The sequence below is a fragment of the Pseudorca crassidens genome, chromosome 1 (genome assembly GCF_039906515.1).
Source record: "Pseudorca crassidens isolate mPseCra1 chromosome 1, mPseCra1.hap1, whole genome shotgun sequence".
Lineage (NCBI taxonomy): Eukaryota > Metazoa > Chordata > Mammalia > Artiodactyla > Delphinidae > Pseudorca > Pseudorca crassidens.
This window is the reverse complement of record NC_090296.1, coordinates 137,573,451-137,579,695: the sequence shown is the minus strand read 5'-3', so window position 1 is coordinate 137,579,695 and position 6,245 is coordinate 137,573,451. Positions and strand designations below refer to the sequence as shown.

The 6,245-nt window shown below is 46.4% G+C and overlaps 1 pseudogene; it reads right to left on the bottom strand.

The window, feature by feature from the left end:
• Positions 1–2,477: 2,477 nt before the first annotated feature.
• Positions 2,478–3,682, bottom strand: LOC137201596 (growth factor receptor-bound protein 10 pseudogene; annotated as a pseudogene).
• Between the last annotated feature and the right edge of the window lie 2,563 nt (positions 3,683–6,245).

The window sequence follows — 6,245 nt, the reverse complement described above, 5'->3', positions numbered from 1 at the left end:
AATAATTTTAAAATTTGTATAGAAACCCAAAAGACCCCAAATAGCCAAAACAACCTTGAGAAAGAAGAACAAAGCTGGAAGAATCACTCGTTCCCTGACTTCAGTGTATACTACAAAGCTACAGTAATCAAAACAATATGGTATTGGCAAAAAAAAAAAACAGACACATAGATCAATGGAACAGAATAGAGAGCCCAGAAATAAACCCACATATTTATGCTCAATTAATCTACGACAAAGGAAGCAAGAACATACAATGGGGAAAAGACAGTCTTCTCAGTAAGTGGTGCCAGGAAAACTGGACAATTACATGTAAAAGAATGAAACTAGAACATTCTTTAACACCATATGCAAAAATAAGCTAAAAATGGATTAAATACCTAAATGTAAGACTAGGTACTATAAAACTAGAGGTAAACATAGGCAGAACACTCTTTGTCATAAATCACAGCAATATCTCTCTGGATCCAAGTAAAGGAAATAAAAGCAAAACTAAACAAATGGGACCAAATTAAACTTAAAAGCTTTTGCACAGCAAAGGAAACAACTTACTGAATGGGAGAAAATCTTTGCAAATGATTTGATGGTTAAGGGGTTAATATCCAACATATATAAATGGCTCATACAACTCAACATCAAAAAAAAACGCAAACAACCCGATAAAAAATGGGCAGAAGAATTGAATGGACGTTTTTCCAAAAAAGGAAATGCAGATGGACAACAGGCATGTGAAAAGATGTTCAATATCGCTACTCATCAGGTAAATGCAAATCAAAACCACAATGATATATTACCTCACACCAGTCAGAATGGCTATCTTAAAATAAAACACAAATAACAAATGTTGGTAGGATGTGGAGAAAAGAGAATCCTCGTACACTGTTGGTGAGAATGTAAATTGGTACAGTCACTGCGGAAAACAGTATGGAGTTTTCTCAAAAAACTAAAAATAGAATACCATATGACCCAGGAATTCCACTCCTGGGTATATATCTGAAAGAAACAAAACCACTAATTCGGAAAGATACCTACACCACAATGTTTACAGCAGCATTATTTATAATTGCCAGGGTAAGGAAGCAACCTAAGTGTCCATCAACTGATGAATGGATAAAGATGATGTGATATATATACATATATATATCACATATATGTATCACATATATATGTATGTACATATCACATATATATGTATATACATATACAATGGAATACTACTCAGCCATAAAAAGAATGAAATTTTACCATTTTTGGCAACATGCGTGGACTTGGAGGGCATTATACTAGGTATAATAAGTCAGGTAGAGAAAGACAAATACTGTATGATATCACTTATATGTGGAATCTAAAAAATACAACCAACTAGTGAATAAAACAAAAAAAAAGCAGACTCACAGACATAGAGAACAAACTAGTGGTTACCAGAGCAGAGAGGGAAGGGGGAAGGGGCAATATAGGGGTAGGGGGAAAAAAGAAGGATTATTATGGGACTATATGAAATCATGTGTGTGAGACTTTTGAAAATTGTAAAGCACTATAGAATCTAAAGAATCTTTCATTCAATTAAAAATAAACAAATAGAATCAAAAAGCAGAAAAAAGAGAAACAGACAAAAAAGTAGTTTTATGTTATGTGTTTTTAAAACACAATTTAAACAATAAAAATAAATAAAGGAATGGGAGGCAACTGGCAGGGAGTTAAATTTTAGCTCTGCTTTTTTTTTTTTTTTAAACATATCAGTTTTAATTGTCAAGATTATTCCAGGGTGAGAGTTCATTTCCAATCACTTCTCTCCAGCTTGTGTTCCTCCATGGCCCAGCCAAGAACATCATTCCAGTTTATTCTCGAGTCTGCTGTCTTCCAACCTCCCCGATGAGGCCAGCGAGAGGGCTGCGGCCCTGCTGGACCTGCAGCAGCAAATCATCGTCAAGTCCAACAAACCAGTCGATCGTGGTCGTGGTCGGTCAGCACCGAACACACCCATCTTGCTTCGAGCCCCAAGGTGCAGACAGACGTGTGTTCTGAATGATGCACAGACCTCTTCACTCCAGTGTCAGCGTCCTCCAGCCTGCAGCCAGGGTAGACCTGATGTCATAAGGCTACCCCGATGCAGTGGTGCTTCAGTCTGCAAGGCAGGACCCCTTTGTTCAGCTGGTAAAAGTCAACAAGCTGGATCAGGTCAGAGAATTTGGTGTTCCCGTCGTCAAGCCTGAAGAAGGTCTGCCCGTCATCCTCGCAAGGTAAGATCTGGACATTTTTAATTTTCTTATGATGACACAATGTGAGGACAAATGCCTTTGTGTTTTTTTGTTTGTTTGTTTGTTTTTGCGGTACGCGGGCCTCTCACTGCTGTGGCCTCTCCCGTTGCAGACCACAGGCTCCGGACGCGCAGGCTCAGCGGCCATGGCTCACGGGCCCAGCTACTCTGCAGCATGTGGGATCTTCCTGGACCGGGACACGAACTTGTGTCCCCTGTGTCGGCAAGCGGACTCTCAACCACTGCGCCACCAGGGAAGCCCGACAAATGCCTTTGGATTACTCTGGCTGTCACGGAGGAGAAAAAGCCCATCCACGAGTCCCTGATGCTTAATGATCCGGTGTGTCTCCTCCCTGGAGATCCTGCCGTGAAACCAGTGCTGCGTCCTGTGAATCACTGTACTTAGGCTGGAAGGGTGGAGGGGGCTTTGGCTCTCGAGGATATTCATCCGCTTGCTTCGCTTCCTCCAGGCGTGGCCTTTTTCCAGGGCTGCACTCTGAGCCTTAGCCGGATTCTCGATCACTCTTCCCGTTTGCCCAGAAAAATCCATGGCCACAAGGGAGTTGTCAGAGACACTGCGCACTGGAGTTGAGAAGGGGGACAGCACGGCCTTCCTCTGATGAGGGATTCTGTAGTTCTGGTAAAGGAGCCTTACATACTTGAGGAGCCTGAAGGCCGTCATCCAGCACGTCCGGCTCTGCTCGTCCTTGGCACAGAGCAACTGCAGCTCCTTGGCTTCGTTCCTGACTCTGTTTGGCTTTATGCAGAAGCCGTAGTCCGTGGGGGCACCGTACTGCTTCCTTCCGGCCATCAGGGAGAAGATGCGGCTGTCCTCCAGGTCGGCCAGCAGCTGCAAGTGTCTGGGCTCCTTTGAAGCTCCCTTTGTGGAGCAATAGAGGCTGGATCGCGGCAAACACACGTACAGCTTCTTCCACGACTTCCTTCCCAGCTCCTTCACGTGCAAAAACCCTTGAATCTCAGGACAACTACTGGAGTTTAAAAAATTCTGCAAAAGCTGGGTCTGACTGCTATTTGACTGCTGGCACCAGGTAACCATCTGTTCTGGGAAGAAATTCGTGGGATTTTTTAAAAACTCGTATTTTGCATAATTCTTCCTGAATAAAAAATTACTTTTCACTTGCCATGCTGCTCTCTACCTGGACCACAAGCTCATGGTCTTCCAAGCACCTTTCTAATCCCAGGTGCGGGTAATGCTCCACCAGAGTCCAGCTGTTGTCGTCCACACAGTGACTTCTGTAAACCAGCAACTGGCACAGGTCCCTGGCTGTCGTGTCCGCCAGAATCTCCACCACTTTGCTCGTCCCGTCTTCGCTAAAGACTAACATCCTGCTTCGCAGCAGCCGGGCCAGGAGGTAAGGAGCCCGGCGTGAGCGCAGTGGGGGCTCCCGGGGCCGCAGAGCTCGGGGAAGGGGTCGGGGACGGCCGGCGGAGACGACGTCCTCAACTGCTGGTCCTCCTGCTGCAGGCGGCTTGGTGATTCGCCAGCCGTTCAGGCGGCGCTGGGAAGCCGGGTCCTGCCAGATTTCCAGGACGGCGAGGAGATGTCTGCTCCACCTGGTCCTGGTAGTATGGATGTGCAGAAAGGACTCTGGACCGACCGCTAAAGCTATCGGTTCCTTCCTGCCGTCTTCAAATCGCGTGGACTGGGCCGCGGCACCTGTCGGGGTTTTTCTGGGGCTCTGGGTGTCTGGTGGCCGCCTGGCTGGACCGAGAGGACCCAGGTGAGAAGCGGCGGCCGGTCACGGTCACGGGGCCGTCGCCCCCCGCAGCCCCCTCCTTGGGCTCAGCATGGTGCCCAACTCCAAAGCTGCCTCAGCGCCGCTCCCGGCCGCCTCCGCCTGGCCGCCCGCGACCCTCGGCGCAGCTGGGGAGGCGCGGGTCTAGCGGGGCGAGGGCGGCGCGCAGGGCTGTCCCGGCCCCCGCGCGCTGCCGCCCGGGGGCCGCGCGCAAACTTTGGGCTCCGCGCGGGGCTCCACGGCCTCCGAGCACCCAGCCCGCCGCTGCGCGCCGCTCGCGTCCCTCCCTGCCTCCTCCCGTAGCTCTGCTTTTGACAAATGACTTTACCTTTTTTGTTTCAGTTTTCTTACTTATTGAGGCAATTGACCTAAATAATCTTTAAGGTCCTTTCCAATTCTAAACGCCAGCTGCATAGTTATGGGGGCATGGCTTAGCCATTGACTCTGAATAAGACAAAGTTCTCTATAGAACAAAATTTTGACTTCCAAAACATCCCTCTACTATGCCCAATAGTATCAGAGAGAGAATCAATTCACACTTGGTGCTTAGTGATGAGCTTCTCACAAAGTAATTCATGCTGGAATAACATGATTATAATTTGAAAAAGGATAATGTTTATCTTAAGGTAAATGAGTACCTGATTATTAAATATTCATATTGTGTTCATTGTATTTTTGATCGTTAATCTTTATCGTCTGTTTGCGAGAAAAACTAGAGCAAAGGTCATTAAAAGAAAGATAATTGTTTTAGAAATTATCCTAATGTCAAATGAAGATGGTCTGAAAGAAGGAAGTGATAGATGAAAAGGAAGGAATAGAGATGAGAAATGTTGAAGGTGAAGCTTGGTGGGCATTAGGAATGTACAAAAGGTGCTTCTGAGACTTCAGTACAAATGGATTAGGGTAACAATGATACAATCAATATTTGTAGAAAGGATGGTAACTATGTTGAAATACACAAGAGAGAGGTTGAGTCCAGAGATAAAGAGACATCTTGATGAGACAGAATGGTTTCGGATGGAGTTTTGAGACAGAGGAACAGCCAGTCTTGGGCTGAGCCTTGGAGCAGGGCTGCAGTTAGCCAAAGACATCACATTTGGAACAGGTGCTTTAGATGATATACAATTTAATAAACAAGGGAGTTTGTGAATAAGGAAGAAGAAGCCCTGAGCTGGGTGTAAACAGGAAGGATGAGGAAGTGATGAAGACAGAGGAATGAGGCCAAAGACACAGAGGGTGGGCCAAAAGACTGCCCTATACCAAAGGGCAGAGGAAAGCGCCAACAGGAGGTGTCGGTTAGCATCAACACTTGCTAACGTGTACGGGAGGGAGGACACTCAAAGTGAGAAAATTCCAGAAAAGGTAGAAAAGAAAGATTTCTAGGCCCGGATGGGAGAATTAGCCAATTATTCCTACTTGGTATAAAAGGAGGGAAAGATGAGAGAATGAATGTTAAAAGAGAGTTTATTAGTCAAATATATTGCTAGAAACCATAGCAGAAGAATTTAGCTAACTCATGCAAACAGCAATGTATTTGGAAGGATTTAGAGCAACTATCAAAATTCATAGGAAGACCCGATAGCCAGGCTCAGAAAAGGGCTAAACCAAGGAAGACTGAGTTCAAAAAATACATGCAGGTGGCTTCCCTGGTGGCGCAGTGGTTGAGAGTCCGCCTGCCGATGCAGGGGACACGGGTTCGTGCCCCGGTCCGGGAAAATCCCACGTGCCGCGGAGCGGCTAGGCCCGTGAGCCACGGCCGCTGAGCCTGTGCGTCCGGAGCCTGTGCTCCACAGCGGGAGAGGCCACAACAGTGAGAGGCCCGCGTACCGCAAAAAAAAAAAAAAAAATACATGCAAGTTCAAACCATAGGATGAAGTTAGGTTAGACCACTTCTACTGGCACGGCTGCCACTTGGACACGCAAACTGACAGTACAAGTGTTATCCTTCCACAGGTGCTGTCAACTCAAAACTCTGAAACCCGCAACTGTGCTGCCAAGATTCAAAAGACTGGTGGCATGTATCTTATTGGCTAAAGCTCGATCACCTGCCCACTCCCTCACTGCCATGACTTTCAAATGAACTTGACCCTTCTGCTTTGGCAGGCAGAGCTGAGACATACTTGGTTTCCTACCAGGACACCCAGTGTGAAATTCCCTCAAAATGTAAGGTTCTTACAATCATGAGTAGCCAAAACAAGAGAAACATACCCACCACATCCCGCCTTACCATT